The sequence below is a fragment of the Schistocerca piceifrons genome, chromosome 2 (genome assembly GCF_021461385.2).
Source record: "Schistocerca piceifrons isolate TAMUIC-IGC-003096 chromosome 2, iqSchPice1.1, whole genome shotgun sequence".
Lineage (NCBI taxonomy): Eukaryota > Metazoa > Arthropoda > Insecta > Orthoptera > Acrididae > Schistocerca > Schistocerca piceifrons.
The window spans coordinates 438,911,284-438,935,058 of NC_060139.1; the positions used below are offsets into that span (position 1 = coordinate 438,911,284).

General features: G+C 41.7%; 1 protein-coding gene, 2 non-coding genes and 1 pseudogene across 3 annotated transcripts in view; 3 read left to right on the top strand and 1 right to left on the bottom strand.

Annotated features, from left to right (window-relative positions):
• The window catches only part of LOC124776745 (bcl-2-related ovarian killer protein), a 337,246-nt gene that overhangs the window by 199,123 nt on the left and 114,348 nt on the right, over nt 1–23,775 (top strand). The window lies entirely within an intron of this gene.
• LOC124778096 lies at nt 14,482–14,599 on the top strand (annotated as a pseudogene).
• On the bottom strand, nt 15,215–15,291 carry Trnat-ugu. Its single transcript has one exon. It is a non-coding gene; the product is annotated as a tRNA-Thr (tRNA).
• Trnat-ugu lies at nt 15,592–15,666 on the top strand. Its single transcript has one exon. It is a non-coding gene; the product is annotated as a tRNA-Thr (tRNA).

Genomic DNA, 23,775 nt, shown 5'->3' on the forward strand with positions numbered 1-23,775 from the left:
CCGGTAATTAATGAAGGCTCTGAAATGCGATAAACAGCGAGTGTCATTAGGTACTCGCGGGGCACAGTTCCCGGCTGGACATGCGGCGAGCGCGCTCCCTGGACGACGCCATGCTGGCAGGTAGGCCGCAACCACGCGTCGCCGCTATACCGCGTCGGGTTGAGCACCACTGGAAACTAAACACCTCTTGATGTGGTATTCAGTCCGAAGACTGGTTTGGTGCAGCTCCCCACGCTACACTAATCTCTGGTGTACTCTTCTTTTGAATACCAGTTTATTTGCCAAGGTCACTATGTAAACAAAATTACTGGGATGCCAGATTCGCCAATATGTATTACCATGCTTAGGTCCATAAAAGTATGTACAGCTTTCTTGATGATCTGCCAGCTGAGGATGTCAATACATGTTGCCGAAACTAGAAATCCCGTAATTGTGATCCTGGCAAATAAATTGGTTTTCAAAAGAAGACTAAAACACAAAATTGTGTTTACGTAGTGATCCTGGCAAATCATTTGGATTTCGAAAGAATACTACAACACAGAATTATAGATCGCCCTCTGTACTGACGGATCGTGTCAGGTAACAGTAACTATTCTATTCTATTGAAATTTCTACGTAACTGTTGCATCCTCCGATAACGTAGAATCTCTTTTCAACCTACCCCTTCTTTTAGTCACGTTATGCTATTAATTTGTTTTCTCCTCAAATCGACTCAGTACCTCGTCATTAGTTATTCGAGCTACCCATCTAATCTTAATCATTCTTCTGTCGAATCATATTCAGTTTTCTTCCTGTCTGAATTATACATGCTCCACGTTTTTCTGTACGAGGGAACACTTCAAACATCTGTAAGAAGGACTTCCTAATGCTTCAATATATATCCGTGTTAACACAACACATTTCTCTTTTTCAGAAAGGAACATTCATTTCTACTGTCACTTTACATTTTATGTCTTCTCTACTTCTGCCACCGTTAGTTATTTTGTTATCTAAATACTGTAAGTCGTCTGCTACTCTTAGTATCTCATGTCCTAATCTAATATCCTCACTATCACCAGATTTAATTCGGCTACATTTCATTGTGCTTGTTTACTTTTGTTGATTTATATCTGATAATCCCTTCCTAACATACTATACATTCTGTTTAAATCCTCTTTTAATGAACACCGTTGATGGGTATGTCGTCATTTTCACCAGCTGGCGCGTCTATATACTATACATTCTGTTTAACTGCTCGTTTAATGAACCCCGTTGATAAGTATGTCGTCATTTTCACCAGCTGCCGCGTCTACACTTGCATAGCTTCTTGGGAACATTTACACAGTAAGCCATTCCAGCCATAGTACTTTGTTTCTAGATAAGTCATTCATCTACATCTAGATACACCGCAAGCCACCGAACGGTGCATGGCGGAAGTTACCTATACCTTTATTAGCAATGCCCTTTCTTGCTCCACTTGCAAATGGAGCGAGGGAAAATACTGTATATATGCCTCCATACGAGCCCCAATTTCTCATATCTTGTCTTCACGGTCCTTAGGCAAGACGTATGGTGGCGACAGTAGAATCGTTCTGCAGTCGGTCGCAAATGTCGGTTCTCTAAACTTTCTCAATAGTGAAACTTTCTGACAGATTGAAACCATGTGCCGGACCGAGACACTAACTCGGGACCTTTGCCTTTCGAAGCCAAGTGCTCTGCCATGTCTGTGTGAAATCTTGTGGGACTTAACTACTAAGGTCATCAGTCCCTAAGCTTACACACTACGTAACCTAAATTATCCTAAGGACAAACACACACACCCATGCCCGAGGAAGGACTCGAACCTCCGCCGGGACCAGCCTCACAGTTCATGACTGCAGCGCCGTAGACCGCTCGGCTAATCCCGCGCGGCTGCTCTGCCATCTGAGCTACCCAAGCACAAATCACGACCCCCTACCCACACCCTTACTTCTGCCAGTACCTCGTCTCCTACGTTCCAATCATCACAGAAGCTCTCGTGCGAACCTTTCTCGATAGTGCTTTGCGAAAAGAACATATTCGTCTTTGCAGAGGTTCCCACTTGAGTTCAAGGAGCATTTCCACAATACTCGCATGTTGATCGAACCTACTGGTGACAAATACAGCAGCACGCCTCTAAATTGCTTCGATGACTTCCTTCAATCCGACCTGGTACGGATCCTAAACATTCGAGCTGTACTCAATAATGTGACAGTCAAGCGTTCTATACACGATCTCCTAAACCAAAGTCTACGGTAGTATGGCCATCGACCTTCTGGATCACTTTGCACTTAAGTAAGATATTGAAGTATTAAGTATCACTGACGTCGCCACCCAAGACAGCGTGCACTTGACCTGGAAAAATGCAATTAGTGCAGGTTGCTTATATGCAGGGGCAGGGACAATGACCTTTGACCTTGACATGTGCACATATGAATTCAAAAAGAGATGAAGCTGGGAAATTTGAAGTATTTTAAATTCTCTCCCAAATGGTTCAAATGGCTCTGAGCACTATGGGACTTAACTTCTGAGGTCATCAGTCCCCTAGAACTTAGAACTACTTAAACCTATCTAACATAAGGACATCACACACATCCATGCCCGAGGCAGGATTCGAACCTACGACCGTAGCGGTCGCGCGGTTCCAGACTGTAGCGCCTAGAACCGCTCGGCCACCCCGGCCGGCAAATTCTCTCCCAATTTTAATTTTTTTTTTTCAACCAATCACATCATGCAATCCCGAACGCGCCCGAACACACAAATATAATTAGATACCTCTACAAAAAATCCGAGCAAAATAAAACTATTATTTTTCGAAATATGTAACATTTTGCGCACTTTGCAACCTCTATGAACCCTCAAATTACATATTTACGCATCTAAATTGTCTGTATTAATTATTAAAATGCACACAGTAAGCTTATTGGCTTTACTCAAATAAATTCTTTGTTAGTAGACGACTGTAATTACTGTGCATTAAATTAATATAAATACATAAAAACTGATTGCAAAATATGCACATGCGTACTTCTGCAGATCTGACTTACTAATTAAATTGACCTAGATTTATCAGTGTTACTCTCACTTCTAAATAGCGTCTCTGAAACCAAAAGTTTGGTATCCCTACCACATTATGCAAGCACAACGGGTCTTCAAATTAAATATTTCTGATCCTAAATTGTATGCATTACGTATCAGAATACACAGCTTGCACATTGGCAAATCATTTAGAGAACTGCTACCTGCAACTAGCTAATCTAACCACACCACCACAAAAAGCAGTTCACCATTCAGTTTGGAATGCATTCAGCATAGCAGTATGATCAGAATACCTACCGCTAACACGATACAAAACGTTGCCATCTTCCACTGTTACACAGTGGAAAACTGTGTTCCCTCAGTAATATTTATTATAATGTTGTTGCCTCATTAAAGTTACCATTACATAGAGAGGAAATATTGTATAACTTATTAAAATCAGCATGTATGTGCAGTGGGTGTCAGCTGTTGATTGTGTCAGTTACTGGAGGTGTTACCATCCAGTGGAGGTGACAACTATTGATTGTGGTAGAAGTACTAGCTACTGGGATGTCAGCTACTAGATTTAAATAGGAGGGTTGCAGTTTTTGCGGTATTGCTGTAACAATGGTTAATTTTTGTAGGTAACATCTCTAACGGTAACAATTGTCCCTCCTACTTAAGACCATAGTGGCATTTTTCAACAGGCCATTGCTTGTCCCCTCACAGTCAGCCACGGTGCTTCACAACAGCACAATTTTCTGATCCACTTGATAACGGCCTACATGTGAAGCCTGAAACCAGACGCGGGAAGTATATATCAGCTACTGGAATGGCCTTCCATTAATTGAATATACAGTTGCAGAATAACAGCACCCTCCGAGCACAGGGAAACTAATAAAAATAATTAGTTGAACGAGATAGTATTTTGATTTTTTAAACCATTTAGTTAGTGATAATCATAATCGAACACTTCCTGCTTTTATCCCCCCCCCCCCCCAGAAAATTTCATTTGACCCCTGTGTCATCAGTTACCTTAGGTGACAAACGTTGGTCTACGACGTGGCCCCCGATTTTGATAAATTTGTCGCTAATCTGAATTGTGCTGCTCCTCAATACTTCCGTCATTCTTTGATTCACTCTCATTCCACATTCTGTGCTCATTGAACTATTCATTCAACAGGTCATGCAGTTGTTTCTCACTTTCACTGAGTAGAGCAACGTCATTAGCGGATCATACCATTTGTGTCTTTTCGCCTTGAATTTTAATCCCACTTCGTTCAATTTGAACAGTAGTGGAGAAAGACTGCCTCCCTGTCTTACGCCCTTTTTAATCAGAGCACTTCTCCTTCGGTTTTCCTACATTCGTAGAAAGGGCGTTGATGTACGACACCGTCTATGTTCGGACGACTCGTGTGTTTTGGAGATCTGTTTAGAGGACTACACTACACTGATCTTGCTGATGACGACCAGTGCCGCCAAAAACTTTTATCGGGAAATGTAAAAGAGATTAATGCTTTTGAGAAAATCAGAATTGCTGTTCTGCACCGCGGTAGAAAGAATCTCGAAAATGGGATGCCAAAATATTTAATGCACTAACACAAACACAAGAAGAATATTCTTTCTCTGAGGATGCTGAATTCCGGATTGTGGCTTGAGTTGAAGGCGGACGCAACAGTATCAATTGTAAATTGGTCATCAGTGATTGCAAAAGATGAAGAATAGTATGAGAAGGTGTGTTCGCTGTAAAGCTACATGATAAGCACTGGTCTGTTATATACAGACTTCTTTGAAAAATACCAAGTAAATACTGTGTTACCAATATCCAATAGACGCTAAGCAACATCTTTAATATAGATAGGCCCTAAAAGACGGAACTGTCTGTCTTTTTTTTTAGCTAATGCTTTCCGTCCAATTTTCAACGTTAAAATCAGCTGGCATTAGCATAAATGATATTAAGCAGTATCATGTCATTTTATTCGTATTAATCGCGTCAGGCTGAGTTTCTAAGAGTCGATTCTCATTTGTTGGTATATACTTTGACTCGTTCCATAGCCCTGGTGGATCTCCTTCTTGATAAGATCTACAGAACACGACGAATGAATGAAAACTGCTAGATTCGTTCGTGATGGAAAAGCTAAGCTCATGTGTCATTTCAGGGTAGTGGGCTACGCTATCAGCCAGCACAGGGTTCATGAACCATTTTCCCCCATTCCTTTGTAATTCACAGCTACATAAAAACTACATTACACTGGACAAGCTTTCAGTACAGTCATATCTTGCACGAAAGGCAGACAATGGCAAATCACCTCTCCTGACACAGCAACACAGATTCCCATGTTCTCCCCAGAAGATTCATTTACTGACACTGACATCGAAATGAAGCAGTCCAGGAACTGTGCTGCTCAGCAACAGTTTTTTTCTTATTCACTTTGTTCGTTCGCATATTCTAAGCTCTCAAGAAATGAGTTAAGCACTTTTAACACACACATTCATTTATTGTTAAGTTGCTCGTGGGTCACTTCAGCTAATGAAGCTTTCCTGAACTTTTTTAATAATACATCTAGTTTCAGTCCATATTTTTCTAGTCTCTCAAAACATGGAGAATCAGACATCGAATGTACTCTTCTAGAACAATTCTGCTGGCATCAAGGTGCAGATCAATCTTTAGAGAACATCGCCTGAGCTACTGTATACGAAATAATCTTATCTCTCTCCCTTGGAGCAACACGCAGTTGCCGGCCGCGGTGGTCTCGCGGTTCTAGGCGCGCAGTCCGGAACCGTGCGACTGCTACGGTCGCAGGTTCGAATCCTGCCTCGGGCATGGATGTGTGTGATGTCCTTAGGTTAGTTAGGTTTAAGTAGTTCTAAGTTCTAGGGGACTGATGACCACAGCAGTTGAGTCCCATAGTGCTCAGAGCCAACAAGCAGTTCCTTTGAATAGTATTCTAATTAGTCTTTTCAAACTATAATTAGCTCCACAAAAGTTCAGATTTTAATCAACTGCAGCCTCGCGCAGAGGACGCTAATGACGGAAATATTTGCTTATGAGCTTCTCTTATCTCTCCTGTTCGTCCGACTCCAACTTTCGCCCACTTACTTGGCTTCGAGAATAGACGCTGGATTCATGTTCATTCTAATGATGATAACTTCATCACTTGAAATAATTCCGTAACGTATTTCGCAGCACATCAAATTACAGAAATATGAATAAAGTTTATAACAATGTCAATTATGACCTTTCTATCTTTCCATCTAGTTTGACGCTAGAAATCATAGTTACGTATATAACATATTATTAACGTCTGGACTGTTGAATAAAGTGATCTTGGGAAACCTTCAACTGAGCGATAGTTTCGATTTTCAACTATCATATGTTTCGTAAAAAACACAACGGCATGGTACATCTCGTACTGTGAATAAAAGACAGCTGAAAACCACATGAGGTATTCGGCTTAAGGAAACGTGAAGTAAAATGTGAGGTGGCCATTCTCAATGATTACAAGGAAACATTAAGCTTTCCTTTACCATTTTATGAAATACTGAATTGGAAATGTCTAAAAACCTGCTATTAAACAATTGTGGTCTCTCATTTAATATATTTTCAGTGTCCGTCTTTAGACGATGGTAAATTTACTTTTCTTTTACAATGTTCATGGTTTTGCCCTTCCGTAAATTGTGCAAGATTTGAAGAGACGCCTCTATACTGTCGACTATATGTTCATTCTCTTCAAGATGAATACCGAATGTGGAAGTGCTGCTGTCCGTTTGCTTGATATGTTCATTAAACCTCCTATTAAAAGTACTGGCTGTTTGCCCAATGTAATACTTGGGGCATGCGCAACACTGCAGCTTATAGATACCAGATATACTGAAAGGTTCGCTTTTGTTGTTTTTACAGCGTATTAACTTCTTTAGGGTGTTATTTGTCTGGAGACTAATTTCTACTTTTGTATTCTTAAACATACGTGGAAGTTTATCCGAAACAACCGCATGATACGGAAATCTGATGAACGTTTTTCTCTTAGTAGCCATCTGTTCATATTTTACTAACGTGATCTGAGTTTCAAAAGATTTTGGGACCTCATTCCGTGCATTGTTACATATATTCCTAAACATTAGTAAAAGACGTTAGTAAAACCATTAAACTATGTAATAAGAGAATATTTTGTAACTATGCCTTGTTATTGTGCGTGATATTTCTTCATAAACACGTAGCGCTGAAGGTGTCCGTTAGTTTATGTATATGCAAGTTTCTTGACATTGTTTTTAGCGCTGATTGAACTCGGTCTCTCATTACCATAAGAAAAACCGAAGAGAATCCTTATCCATGCTAGCAAAGGTTGTGTATCAGGACGCGCGCGCGCGTCTTAAGTGTAGTCTTTGGAGATGGCGTGAATTCGCTCGAGTTGTTTCCCGCTTGTTTTGGCCAATACTCTAATCGTTACTGACATGTGCGGTAATCACGAGCTTTATTTCATGTATTCTTATCCTGTCTGTCACATAATGATAAATTTAATGAAGAGTGTTGCATTTATTTGTATTTTTATGCTGCTTTCTCGTAACATTTTACATTTATTTAGATGGAGTATATGACAGGTTGACACTAGCAGTAGAGGCTCACGTCATTCTTTTTTTCCTTTTGCTGATGACTACAGCTGTGCTTACAGCACAGAAGTAAGTTTACTCTATTTTAATCTGGATTTTTGTGACTCCATTGCAAAACGTACATGTGTTATGTTAGTGGTATGTTTAACATTGTATGTTTATTATTTGTAGCTGTTACACGTTTGAAAATAACCAAAAGCATAACGTATAGAAGGTAGAAAGTGTGATCACTATTAGAGTACACCCGTTTCACCGCTAGCACCGATTTAAGCGCTACTCTCCCATGCAGTCGAATTACACTTTCGCACTCGTACCTCTATTTTACGAATTATAAAGTTACGATTCTCATAAAAGCTGTGGAAACACTTGAACTAGACTATTTAAGCCCAGACTCAATACGGACAATTGATTTTTTCATTGTTCGGGCATGGAAACAGGAGAATACGGCAGTGTGTAAACTGCACGACTTGGGACGCAGTCATTAATTTTTGGATTGTCAATGTACCGTATTAAAGTAGCAAGAAAAGGAAAAACAGGAATCATTGAATGTTATACGGCAACACTAATACGAGGGTCACTCCAAAAGAAATGCACACTAATTTTGTAAAAATACAGTTTTCATTCTGCCTGTGTGAAAGTTTTACAGTGTGTAGATACGTCATTCCCGCTTGTTTTCAAACTTAGTTCAACCTGTTCCCGTGAGTGGCGCCGTCACAGCATGTCTTAAAGATGGCTGCTACACTTGACGTTCGTCAGAAGCAACGTTCTGTCATAGAATTCCTGTTCTGCGAAAACGAGACAGTGGGAAACATCCATAAGAGGTTGAAAAAGGTGTATGGAGATGCTGCTGTCGATCGCAGTACAGTTAGTCGGTGGGCAAGCAGGTTACGTGATGAAAGCGGGCACGGCAGTATTGAGGATTGTCCTCGCATTGGCAGGCCTCGTACTGCACACACTCCAGGCAATGTGCAGAGAGTTAACGAATTGGCGACTGCTGACAGACGCATCACAGTGAACGAATTGTCACGCTACGATGGGATAGGGGAAGAAAGTGTTAGCAGAATACTGAAAGTGTTGGCGCTAAAAATGGTTTGCGCCAGGTGGGTTCCCAGGATGTTGACAGTGGCTCACAAATAAACAAGAAAAACGGTATGCAGCGAACTTTCGGAACAGTACGGGAATGGTGGAGATCAATTTCTTGGAAGAATTGTGACAGGTGATGAAACGTAACTCCATCATTTTTCACCAGAGTCGAAGAGGCAATCAATGGAGTGGCATCATGCAAATTCAGCCAATAAAAAAGAAATTCAAAACCACACCTGCTGGAAAAGTTATGGCTACGGTGTTTTCCGATCGCGAAGGACTCTTGCTTGTGGACATCATGCCAAGTGGAACCACCATAAATTCTGATGCATATGTGACGACACTGAAGAAACTTCAAGCTTGACTGAGTCGTGTTCGACCACATCGGCAAAAGCAGGATGTTTTGCTGTTGCACGGCAATGCACGGCCACATGTCAGTCAGAAAGCCATGGAAGCGATTACAAAACTCGGATGGACAACACTGAAACACTCGCCTTACAGTCTTGATCTGGCTCCTGTGACTATCATCTCTTTAGGAAACTGAAAGACACTCTTCGTTGAACAAGGTTTGAAGATAATGACTCCCTTGTGCACGGTACCAAACAGTGGCCCAGAATTTTACCGTGCGGGTATACAGGCGCTGGTTCCAAGATGATGTAAGGCAGTTGAGAGGGATGGAAATTATGTGGAGAAATGAAAATATTGTTCCTAAAGGATGTATCTACACACTGTAAAACTTTCAAACAAGTAGAATAAAAGATGTATTTTAAACAAAATAGTGTGCATTTCTTTTGGAGTGATCCTCCTATTTATACTTACCACGTCACTTCATATTTCTACAGCTGAACGACTAGATAACGATCGTGAAATCTACTACAAGATATGCCACATTAACAACTCAGTTTTATTAATGCTGCGAATAAACTAGAGGTATAATAATATAAGTCATTTGTTGTGAAAAGTTTTCAGTTCTGTAATATTTAAAGCAGAACACTGTTGATCTTTAATCCTATCTCAGTTTTGTGTTCTCAACTATTATTTTCTAGCCTTAAAAATTAGGATTTAGATTTTCTTGGCCAGTAGTCAGCTTGTATCTCTCAAGGCACAACAAGAATACTATCAAAATAAATGTTGCTTGCCCAAAGGTGACCCTAATGGAGTGTGGCTACAGCTGAAAAGAAGAAAATTCACATAGGTCTACCAGTCCATAGAGCAAAACTAGGCCATAAATAAAAATTACTGCACCCAAAAATAAAAAAATTAAAAGCACTTTCTACGTATTTTCTCACCTTTTAAATCTTGGAAACTTTGGAAAGTTTCCTTGTCGCTTTACTAGTTTTTGTTGACGTAAGTTCCTTCCTGAGTACCTTCATTCTGAAATAGAATCGACGTTTCACGTAGTAAGAAATTAGTTCGGGTACAGTCTCCATGTCATGTTCTGCATTACAAGCTAACCCTGAAGTCTTCATTTTTATTTTTTCGATGCTTTCTAAACAGTCACAGAACAAATCACTCCAGAAAGCAATTGGAGAAGAAAGATGATTGCTTAACGTTTCTTCTGCCTGTAGCATGACGTTTAACAGTGCTTCTGAAGGGTAAAATAAATACCTTTGTCCTTGATGACAACCATAGCTCTTCAAGTTAGTGAAAAGTGAGAACGACGATTTTCTTCTGGCGAATTCTTTAGTGAATCTAATCAGGCATAACACTTAGTGATTTTTGAGGCCTGTACAGCCTAACTTGCTATGTGTGTACAATACATTTTCTCGGGTTATCAAGAACACTGTTGTGCAGCTTATTGACCTACCACTCAGAATGATTTACAGTGGCACTTATGGCAATCAGCTTTTCTTGTTATATTCCCTAGTACAGATTTTTGATGTCAGTGTATTTCTTCTTAGTCTTCTTTGCCAACATTCTTATCTGATTGGCATAGGATGTAAGAGTATGTTCTGTCCTTGATTCAGAATTCCCTCCCTTTGATAAAACATTATTGACAGGCGCATATACTTACTGGACCATATGTAAATGCAGAAAGTCTACTGATGTAGGGTGGTCATCACAGGTCGATGATCTAATAATACCAAAATGTCGCCCTAGTGGATCCTGATTGAACTTGGCAGTCAATTCATATTTAAACTCTTTATTCCACAAGTATTCAGCTACTTCTAAAGTACTCTGTAATGTATCTCCGGGCTTTTCCTATGTTCTGTTTGAAGCAAAAGTACTGTTTTAAGTGGTCAGAGTATAAGAAATGCTGTTGAATTTTGTGCTGATCTGAGTCTTTTCTCATATCACATGATGGTGTTTCTAAATTCAGAGCATCGAAAACATCGTTTATATACTGAATGAATTTTTCAGATGCCTTACTAGCTCGAAATCCCAAGATTCCACTTTCTAAAAAAAGTACAGCTTTTGCCAAGTTGGTACTAAACAACTGGAAAGCAAGACGATCATTCATTCGCTGAAAGGAGGTCGTGTGTGTGTGGGTGTGTGTGTGTGGGTGTGTGTGTGTGTGTGTGTGTGTGTGTGTGTGTGTGTGTCAGTTTACTACATGCCCTTACACCATCAAATTCTAGTGAATTGTCAACTTCATAAACACATTCATAAAATCCATACTTCGTTATGGCAGCACCAAACAGCACAGTACGTTTATCACGAAAGTGGTTACATACGCATTTTAGAATAGGTACTGCATCTGCAAAATGTCAAACTTTTCTGTTCTCATCAACAGGATTTTGAAAATAGCATTTAGTATTTCGTTTCTTTCCTGATATTTGCAAACATTTCCGGGCTTATATGTTAGATTGGCTGCCATCGCATGTAAACCCTGCAATTATACAGTATGCCTGCTCCATTTCTAATATAACCTGAATTAAAATTTTTGCTAACCGTTCTCCAGGAGCTGCATCTTTGCTCGCATAGACTGCAACTGGTTGTACCCAACTGTGAAGCAGAGGTACGAACCTGAAAACAAGTGTATGGTCACCTAAGACATTATTTTTCTCTGCAGGTGTCATACTGCCAAAGTCTACAGATCTAGCTATGAATAAAGAGGACCCATTGATCTGAATATCCTCTCTCAATTTAACCTCATCAAAAATAATTACCCGTCTTTCTGTTTTCATCAGTCTTGTCTCTAAACCTCTCTTTAATAGCATCTACGGCTGTCTTGTTAATACCATATGTCCATTTCAAGCCTTTTAACAGTCTCCTCAAATGCACATCGGAACGAAAAGGTAACAGATAAAGTTTCAAGCAGTGCCTATAACCCTTAGGAGATTTAATATATAATTAAAAAACTATCTAGAAGAAATCCACCGTTGTATCTCATTCGTTTAGGAATCTCTTTTTGGCACCTTATCTATTTACACTTCTGTAACATAATATCTGCAATTATTTTTTGTGTACTTGATAAGCTTTCATTACATTTACGAGTATGTTTTTTTTTTTTTAGTTCATTTACGTCTCTCTGCAGGACAATTACTCTAGTCTTCTCTGACTTGAGTTTATTGTTTGCCCTAGCCAAGCTACTTATTAATTTTTTTATTTGTAGTGGAAAAACTAATGTAGACCTAGCAAATAACTGGGTTCTGCTTAAATCAGAAGTCGTATTACTGTCACAAATTCTTAATTATTTAGTGAGTTTTTTGTTCACAATTTTGTAAGCAGCTTTCCTTTTTATGAGAGATTTTCTTTGCTTTAATGGAGTCGACATTTACTTGGGCAAATTCGTGAAAATGTAAGGAACTGAATTTGGTTTCAACTGCCAATTAATTCTGGGAAATTCTACTTCTTTCCATCAACAATGAATTTGTCTGTTTTTAATATTAAATTTTCAGCAAAGTGAGCCTCACAAATGTATGAGTTTCTTGTTAGCTCCTTCTCTTCTCTGGAGATAACTTTTTCTATTTGTTAAAGTTTTCTATGTCTTTCGGCGGCTAATAAAAAGCGTCTTACCGCTTTGCTACTTCTATATCCTGACTTGCAACCAGGCACAAAACAGGAAGGCGTCGTCACCTCAATTCAGGATACTGCAGACCCCACAATATTTTTCAATCGAAATATTGCTTGGAAACCACGTATTTCGGTTTAATTTATAATCAAGCACCACTAATAATCTGTACCACTGCAAAATTGCACATACGTAACTCAATATATCCGCAAATCAACAACGAAGCACACGGACAGCAAAACTATCGCAGCGCTGCGCAGTGAGACATTACCGCACTAATTGTATTCAGTCCATGTCATTGGTGACAAGAGATAACACTTTGTGCTTCTATGCGCTATGCCAAAACGTTGAAATTGCAATGGCGGATTTAAAAAAAGCTTTCAGTAAATGGCAAACATCTCCAAGAGTTTTACGAGACTGTGAACCCATAGAAAATGGAATTGTGTGTTACTAACCAACTGTTCCGTGCTACTCGTCTCCTCAAATTAAATTAATCCCTCGAAACTATCGGGGAAAAATCATCTCAGAACTACCAAATCTGCACGACTGTTGGCATATTGTAGGCACGACGTAAGGTATTTTACAACGTCGTTTTTAAAAGACATCCATATCGGTTGGAACATCGACTGGAAACTTGTTCCCATTTCCTAGAATTTACTTCATAATGGCAGTTCATTCTGCTCTTCTACCGACCTTACTACTACATTTTGGGAAAGATGATGATGATGATGATGATTAGTGTTTTAGGGCGCACAAGCAACCAAGAAATACTGTTCCTGCGACGTACTATCGGAATTATAGACTCTGGTTTACAGCCAAAGAATACGTGTTTGTGTGCCTAATTTTACAATTTTTTTTTAGAATTAGGACAACTGGAAGTGTATTAACTTAGTTATGTATGTCCTTATAAAATAGTTATCAATTTATTTATCAGTTATTTCAGACTTTTAAACAATACAAATGGAACGTTAGTCATATAACTATGGAATGGGCTTGGCCTAATGCCACATAGCTACAGATTTAATTGCAGTTAGTAAATCTGAGTTGTTATGTACGTTAGCAAGAATTAGTCGTAAACATTGCACATGGTGGTTGCATCACGGTGAATGCAGCGCGATAGTAATGACGATATTCAGAGGCTATGTGAAAGGTAAACTGAAATGCTTATAGGGGAAACGTGTGATGTGTGGTGTCAGACGAGTAATAGTAATGCCTAGAGTTCAATCGCAAGACATTTTTTGTATTCTGTACCTCAATCGGTAAAAACGGAGTCCTGATAGGATCATTTTGTTGTCCGTCTGTCTGTTCGCCCGACTGTTAGAACCTCCTTTTTCTTAGGTAAGGCTGGAAGCGTCAAGCTGACATATATGCCACATATTAAGATCGGCAATCCTCTGGTGGCGTAATTAATTTAAGCCTAGAAATCGATGCAATCAAAAGAGACACCCGTTCGTCACATATTTAGATACTCGTAAACTCATTCATCAAAACCTATAGCACACTTCACGTTGACCTAAAATCACGAAATTTGGCAAGAAGCAAGGTTTCATACTAAAAGTAAAGGAAGACATTTCAACATTATTAATTTGTAACAGTATCACATTTTCTCCGTGTGTTTTCCATCTGTCCGTACGTAATCTGTCCGTCTGTTAATGCCCGTTTTCGGCAGGAATGGTTCGAGGTATCCAGTTGAAATTTATATCAAATTCCGAAGTCTATGGCCCCTAGCCAGCGTAAATAATTTAAGCTTTTAAGTCAATGCGATGAAAAAAATAACGCCATTTATGTCACATATTTTTATGCTAGCATAGTCCCTCAGCGGCATCGGCCTTACTGCAGTGGACACACCGGTTCCCGTCAGATCACCGAAGATAAGCGCTGTCGGGCGTGGCCGGCACTTGGATGGGTGACCATCTGGGTCGCCATGCGCTTTTGCCATTTTTCGGGGTGCACTTAGCCTCGTGATGCCAATTGAGGAGCTACTCGACCGAATAGTAGCGGCTCCGGTCACAGAAAACCATCTTAACGACCGGGAGAGCGGTGTGCTGACAACACGCCCATCCTATCCACATCCTCAGTTGAGGATGACACGGCGGTCGAATGGTCCCGATGAGCCACTTATGGCCTGAAGACGGAGCGCTTTATAGTCACTCATCAGAACCTATAAATGAAATATCTATTAGGATGGCATGTAAGTTCGTAGTGTTTTCCCATAAGCTAATAAACACGACAGATACACACAATACAGACTATAGTCATTAATAATATATTCTTCTTCACTATTTACAACTATCTGCCAACGGTTGGGTAACTCCGATTCCGTGACTGTAGAAATCACTTAGTTTTGAGACGAACTCGTCGAGACATGTCCGGAGCGCATTTTCATCCGGAAAGGAAGTTCCTTGAAGTATATATGACGGTAGTATCTGTTCCAGAAGGAACAGTTACCGTGGATGACCATGCAGCTTTGCTAGAAATGAAATGATAATTAAATGGACACCCTAGCTGCAAACAGGCGTTGATGTACTTCATTGGGGACATGTTGAAAATGTGTGCCCCGACCGGGACTCGAACCCGGGATCTCCTGCTTACATGGCAGACGCTCTATCCAACTGAGCCACCGTGGGGACAGAGGATAGTGCGTCTGCAGGGACTTATCCCTTGCACGCTCCCCGTGAGATCCACATTCCCAACACGTCCACACCACTACATTCGTAGTGGGCCTAATAGATGTTTGCCCATCATACTCAGTACTCGTGGAAGATTAATCTACCAAGCCCCGTACGACTATTAATCTGCCACGAGTACTGGGTATGATGGGCAAACATCTATTAGGCGCACTACGAATGTAGTGGTGTGGACATGTTGGGAATGTGGATCTCACGGGGAGCGTGCAAGGGATAAGTCCCTGCAGACTCACTATCCTCTGTGCCCGCGGTGGCTCAGTTGGATAGAGCGTCTGCCATGTAAGCAGGAGATCCCGGGTTCGAGTCTCGGTCGGGGCACTCATTTTCAACATGTCCCCAATGAAGTACATCAACGCCTGTTTGCAGCTAGGGTGTCCATTTAATTATCATTTCAGTTCCTTGAAGGTTCTTAGAGAGTGGAGTAGATGGAAATCTGAGCATGGAAGATCAAGTGAATAAGGTGGGTATGCAATGACTTCCCAACCCAACTCCTGTATAGTGCTTTTTGTCAGTCTAGCGGAATGCGGTGGAGGAGGGGGGGGGGGTTGGAGGGGGGGGGGATGGGGGGGGTTGGAGGGGGGGGGGATGGGGGGCTCGGCATCGTAGAGTAGCACCACTTAACGCAGTCTTCGTAGTCGTCGTTCTTGGACTGTCTGAAAGACGTCTCAGTTGTTGGCAATAAATATCAGCAGTGATGGCTGCACCTCGGGGAAGCAATTCGTAGCACACAATGCCGTCGCTGTTCCACCAGATGCATGGCATTACTTTTTGCGGGTGTGCGTAGGTCTTTGTAGTGAGTTGTTGCTTCTATTAACATAAAGACACCACTTCTCGTCACAGTAACGATACAGAATAGAAACTGTCTGTTGTTGAGGGGCCAATTGATGACGAGCAAGTAGATATGCAGATATGGCCACGTGCTGATTTTTATGATTTTGACTTACAGCCTGCGGTACCCATACATTCGATTTTTTAACCTCCCCCACTGCATGCAAATATCTTACGATGACGGAATGATCACAGTTCGTCACATCTGCCAGTTCTCCAGTACAATGAAGCAGGTCATAGTGGCTTAATGCATTTAAATGATCTTCATGAAACCACGGAGGTTTTCCTGAACGTGGAGACTAATGTCAAGCAGTCCTCCTTAAAACGTCAAAACCATTATCTTGACGTTCTCTGTCCAGTGACATTATCACCATACGCGGCACACAAGTTTTTGGCTGCCGCCGCTGCTGTCACCCCTGTATTGCACTAAAACAAAGGAATATGCCGGAAATGTTCCAATGTCTCTACTTGACACTATTTTCTAGCTCCGTCAGCTCCATTTTTTTATCTCCAAATGACGAAATGACAATATTTATACTCAAATAGCAACAGTGAGCTACAAATAAAAAATGACAATCGACAAATTAACGTGTAGCAACTGGAATATCAACATGCAAAACAAAAACGCATCGAACTTATGCACCAACCTAAAATGTACATGTCCTGTCTGGCGGCCTAGCGGGAAACCAAAACAAGAGGTTGCGGGTGGAATCACGGTCGCTTTAAAGTAGCCTTCACCTCTCAACAATGGGAGGAGTCAGCAGAAACAATTCGTGGTTTGGAATGCACGTTAAACTATAGGTCCCATTTTCCCTCTTGGATAACTAAGTCGCCGAAGTGGCGCCCAGTAGAGAGACGTACATACGCCATTGAGCCACGCGAAATTATATATATATAAAAAATTAAGTTTGTACGGAACCCCAGGTGCGAGTCCTAATCGCACTTGTCCGGCTCTTTCTCCCCTGTCACGACCTTAACAACCGGCAATACCTTGTATACGTGAAAATATCCTGAGGCTGTGGATCGCCATTAGTGTGTGTTTCCCTAATAATGTCTGAATAATCCATTTATCAGATAGTAAGAACGCAAGATGATAACTCAAAAAAAAAGTCTGTTAAGATCCTGCAGTGCTCCAACAATCGTGTTGGACACTGCGTTGCTTTAAAGGAGGGAAATAAAACAATTCGAAAAAACGGAGTCAATCAGATTAGTAAATGTTTAGTTTTCATCAGCAACCAAGCTATACCAACTGTTTTCGGAAGTACGGAGAAACGGAGATCTATTGCGCAAATACTTGAACGAAAATGCAAGACACCATAAGTTCTCGTAAAAGAGGTTCGAGTCTTTCGTGGACATCATTGTCGACGAGAAGCTTCGTTAGTCAACTGTGTCTTCTATTATTGTCTCCATATTTTATATGAACAGTTTCGAACGCTATAACGGTTATGTCACAGCAAAACATCTATAATTATATAACTGCTACTCTGTACGTGCTGTCTTTTTTCTGATATAACCGGGTCAAAGACAATGCCTCTTGTCGTTTATGCATTTGACGTAAGTGTGTTCTGTCGACGTACATTTCCTAAGTACTGAGCTATATCACGTGCACGTGATGACGACAGCGCCAATGAATGAACTGTTTGCGTTCCAACACTTTTTATTCTGTAGCACGAAATGATCCGAGACAAACGGATTTCTTCTGATGCGCAACCACAGTAGGTCAGGTCGAAAACATTTCGGTACGTAAAAGATAAGTGAAGCATCTTCAGCAAACAGCTATTTTCTGGCATTCTGTACGTGTTAACTTTTGTATGCTGTCGCCAGTCAGAAGTACAAGGGCGCGCTGCGGTCTCGCCATGCCGCACAGCGCCCGAGGCATCTGACGCGACACTGACACGATTAGTGTCACCTTATTGGTGCCTAACAGGTAAGCCGCTTCACGCATCAGATGGGTGTGTTCAGTGTGCTTCCAGTTTTTTTCTGGTGGAATACGTCAAAGGACGGTTAATGTAGACGATGTAGATGAAAATGTATGCGTTTCTGTCGTTTCTCGGCGTGAGGAAATTGCTTAAAATTCGGTATTTTAATGTCTTGTGTGAACAATAAACGTATTAATTATTTCATCTGCCTGTTATGTCATTTTCACCATATAAATTGATGTTTTTTTTAAATTTGTGAACTTATATGTTTTCGGAAGTTGACGAGTTTTGCCTGTAAAGTAATTCATACGAGAGCTGTAACCTTCATTTGTGTATTCAGTATATTTCATAGCAATACTGTACGGTTTCAGATACGCATTCCTTCCCAATTTAAGTATCCATTTATGATTAAAAATATATTTTCAATTTCATACCTTTTTACGTTGTCACGAATGTGAAGTCTGTTAAATCATCGGCAAACTCTTTCATGATCCGAATGTTCTGTACTACTAAAAGTTTGCTGACTGTAGCTGGCTTCATTATGTGTTTTACAGGGGTACACAAAATATGGAAAGACCAAAAGCAAAACACATTACCATGCCCAATACAGAGTAGGAAAGCCTTTGTCATTCAAAACAGCTTCCAGTCGTCTGTGAATAGATAAATACAGGACCTATATGGTCTTCAATAGAATCTTATACCATACGTCCTGAAAATAGTGGCAAGTTCAGTCTTGATGATGGAGCTGATAAAGATCACGCACACTTCTCTTCAAAGTAATAATATTAAGATGTGGCGACTATGATGGTAAGGGGAGATGTGACGTTTGGTCCTCGTGCTCAAAAAAAGCGTTCCTGGACCATGTGAGCGGTGTGTGTCCTTGGAACACAGCGTTACCACTGGGGAACAAACACTGTGCCATGGAATGGATATCATCAGCCGAAATGGGCAATAATTGTTGGCAGTAATGTGACCTTACACAGTAACCATGGGACCCAAGGAATACCACGATAATGATACCCAATTAATAAAACCCCTCGCAGTCCTTCACTCTTGGGAAGTGAACTTCATCAGAAGTTCTAAACAGTGTGAAATAACACTCAGCCGACCAAATACGCTTCTTCCATTGGCCGACAGTCCAGGGTTTACGGCTTCGATACCACGTTTTCCTGTCACGGGCATTTGCATCGTTCGTGACTGGCCTTAGAATTCCAGTTCGCCCTGCAGTTGCTTGCTTATGTGAGTCCTTTCGTGTTGTTTCGGTGCTGACAGGGTTCTCGAGTACGACAATCAGTTCTACAGTGATTCTTGCAACTGTTATCTTCTTACTTTTCGTCACACGTCCCTTTTAATAATTGTCTCTCGCCATCACTCATCACACGCTTTCGTCTACATTGTGTCTTAGCGGAAGGTATCTTTCCGCTTTCCCTGTAATCAATGTAAATGTTGACACGGGCCTGTTGAAAAATCAAAAGCTCAGTTGGTAGAGCATTTTCCCGCGAAAGGCAAAGGTCCCGAGTTCGAGTCCCGGTCCGGCACACAGTTTTAATCTGCCAGGAAGTTTCATATCAGCGCACACTCCGTTGCAGAGTGAAAATTTCACTCTGGATCAAATGCTTCGGCTGCCTTGATTACGTAAGAAGCCGCCATACGAACGCTAACAATCTGCCCATGTTCGAATTCACTGAATTCCGAAATAATTCACCTGCAACTACAGAGAACACTGTTCCGACCTCGACTGCCGCTAGCGCCGTGTTGAGGACACTGCGCAGGTGCTGTTCGTGGTAAAACACAATACCGGAACCTGGCGGCATGGCTAGCGTCTGCATTTATTCGTATTTCAAGGATGCATTTCTCGCGGTGTTTCCATATTCCCATCGAACCCCCTGTATCTTTATCCAGCGCAGATATCTGTGTCTATTGCGTGGAACTTCATTGTTACAGATTTCCGTTTTATGCTCTGACATTTATGAAAAGTTTGTATACTTGGCATAAATCCAATATATAAATAAACTTAAATTTAAATATACTGCAACCATACTGGCAATATCGCTTCCGTGTGAGGAATAAGTTGGTTGTATTCAGTACGCAACCACACACCGTGGCTGGTTATGGTACGAAGAAGCCTCCGCCACGTTCTGCATGTGTCTCTGCACTTATGAGCCAGTACAAATGACCACCTGCTTAATACACTACTGGCCATTAAAATTGCTACACCAAGAATAAATGTAGATGATAAACGGGTATTCACTGGACAAATATATTACACTAGAACTGACATGTGATGAAATTTTCACGCAATTTCGGTGCATAGATCCTGAGAAATAAGTACTCAGAACAACCACCTCTGGCCGTAATAACGGACATGATACGCCTGGGCATTGAGTCAAACAGAGCTTGGATGGTGTGTACAGGTACAGCTGCCCATGCAGCTTCAACACGATACCACAGTTCATCAAGAGTAGTGACTGGCGTATTGTGACGAGCCAGTTGCTCGGCCACCATTGACCAGACGTTTTCAGTTGGTAAGAGATCTGGAGAATGTGCTGGTCAGGGCAGCAGTGAACATTTTCTGTATCCAGAAAGGCCCGTACAGGAAGTGCAACATGCGGTCGTGCATTATCCTGCTGAAATGTAGGGTTTCGCAGGGATCTAATGAAGGGTGGAGCCTCGGGTCGTAACACATCTGAAATGTAACGTCCACTGTTCAAAGTGCCGTCAATGCGAACAAGAGGTGAAGCAATGGCACCCTATACCATCACGCCGGGTTATACGCCAGTATGGCGATGACGAATACACGCTTCCAATGTGCGCTAACCGCGATGTCGCCAAACACGGATACGACTATGATGATGCTGTAAACAGAACCTGGATTCATCCGAAAAAATGACGTTTTGACATTCGTGCACCCAGGTACGTCGTTGAGTATACCATCGCAGGCGCTCCTGTATGTGATGCAGCGTCAAGGGTAACCGCAGCCATGGTCTCCGAGCTGATAGTCCATGCTGCTGCAAACGTCGTCGAACTGTTCGTGCAGATGATTGTCGTCTTGGAAACGTCCCTATCTGTTGACTCAGGGATCGAGACGTGGCTGCACGATCCGTTATAGCCTTGCGGATATGATGCCTGTCATCTCGACTACTAGTGATACGAGGCCGTTGGGATGCAGCACGGCGTTCCATATTACGCTCCTGAACCCACTGATTCCATGTTCTGCTAACAGTGATTGGATCACGACCAACGCGAGCAGCAATGTCGCGATACGATGTACCGCAATCGCGATAGGCTACAATCCGACCTTTATCAAAGTCGGAAACGTGGTGGTACGCATTTTTCCTCCTGACACGAGGCATCACAACAACATTTCACAAATCAACGCCGGTCAACTGCTGTTTGTGTATGAGAAATCAGTTGGAAACTTTCTTCATGTCAGCATGTTGTAGGTGTCGCCACCGGCGCCAACCTTGTGTGAATGCTCTGTAAAGCTAATCATTTGCATATCACAGCATCTTCTTCCTGTCGGTTAAATTTTGCGTCTGTAGCACGTCATCTTCGTGGTGTAGCTGTTTTAATGGCCAGTAGTGTAACAAGGCTGCCTCTGGTATGCGATGCAGCAGCTGTTCTGTGTGATATGTATTCGTCAAGTCCTTGGTATGGCACCAGATGTCTAGGCACATGCTACGCAGTTCTCATAAATTGTGGCGCGGAGCGGCGCACAACAGTCCCAGATGGGTTCTAGTGGGTTCAGCTCAGGGGTATTTGATGACGCAGGAATCAGCGCGAGTTCACTGTAATGCTCCTGAAACTACTGTAGACTTATCACATGGACAGTTATCCCGCTGGAAGATACCGTCACAGTTGGGAAACACGTCAAGCACGAGAGGATGCAGGTGGCCTGCGAAAATGCTCACGCAGTCCACAGCTGTCATGGTGCCTACGATTACTTCTGCAGACCCTATGAGAGCTTAGGTGGATGTTCCCCATAGCATAATACTGCTCTTCCCGGCCTTCGTCCTTGGTGCGCTGTAGATACTACCATCGTGCAGGTGTAACAACGTCTTTCACTCGACCAGGCGTCACGTTTGCATTGATCCGAGGTCCAATCGCAATCACAAAAGACGACGAAGTAAATATTCCAGAATTCGAATCGAGATCAGCTGCCAACATGAGTAACGTAGAAGTAAATATCCTCGGAATAGTGAAGCAACTCAAATCAATTAATAAAAGCAAGTTTTCTGGTCCAGACTGTATACCAATTAGGTTCCTTTCGGAGTATGCTCATGCATTATTTCCATACTTAACAATCACATACAACCATTCGCTCGATGAAAGATCCGTACCCAAAGACTGGAAAGTTACACAGATCAAAAAAATGGCTCTGAGCACTATGGGACTCAACTGCTGAGGTCATTAGTCCCCTAGAACTTAGAACTAGTTAAACCTAACTAACCTAAGGACATCACAAATATCCATGCCCGAGGCAGGATTCGAACCTGCGACCGTAGCGGTCTTGCGGTTCCAGACTGCAGCGCCTTTAACCGCACGGCCACTTCGGCCGGCTTACACAGATCACACCAATATTCAAGAAAGGTAGTAGGACTAATCCACTAAATTACAGGCCCATATCGTTAACGTCTATATGCAGCAGGATTTTAGAACATATATTGTGTTCGAACATTATGAATTACCTCGAAGGAAACGGTTTATTACATGCCGGAGTGGCCGAGCGGTTCTGGGCGCTACAGTCTGGAACCGTGCGACCGCTACGGTCGCAGGTTAGAATCATGCCTCGGGCATGGATGTGCGTGATGTCCTTAGGTTAGTTAGGTTTAAGTTGTTCTAAGTTCTAGGGGACTGATGACCTCAGAAGTTAAGCCCCATAGTGCTCAGAGCCATTTTGAAACGGTCTATTGACACACAGTAAACATGGGTTTAGAAAACATCGTTCCTGTGAAACACAACTAGCTCTTTATTCACATGAAGTGCTGAGTGCTATTGACAAGGCATTTCAGATCGACTCCGTATTCCTGGATTTCCGGAAGGCTTTTGACACTGTACAAGCGGCACGTAGTGGAATTGCGTGCTTATGAAATATCGTCTCAGTTATCTGACTGGATTTGCGATTTCCTGTGAGAGAAGTCACAGTTCCTAGTAATTGACGGAAAGTCATCGAGTAAAACAGGAGTGAATTCTGGCGTTCCCCAGGGTAGTGTTATAGGCCATTTGCTGTTCCTTATCTACACAAACGATTTGGGAGACGATGTGAGCACCCGTCTTCAGTTGTTTGCAGATGACGCTGTCGTTCATCGATTAATACAGTCATCAGAAAATCAAAACAAATTGCAAAACGATTTAGAAAAAATGTCTGAATGGTGCGAAAAGTGGCAGTTGACCCTAAATAACGAAAAGTGTGAGGTCATCCACATGAGTGCTAAAAGGAACTCGTTAAACTTCGGTTACACGATAAATCAGTCTAATCTAAAAGCCGTAAATTCAACTGAATACCTAGGTATTACAATTAAAATGGTTCAAATGGCTCTGAGCAGTATGGGGCTTAACATCTATGGCCATCAGTCCGCTAGAACTTAGAACTACTTAAACCAAACTAACCTAAGGACAGCACACCACACCCAGTCATCACGAGGCAGAATATATTACAATTACGAACAACTTAAATTCG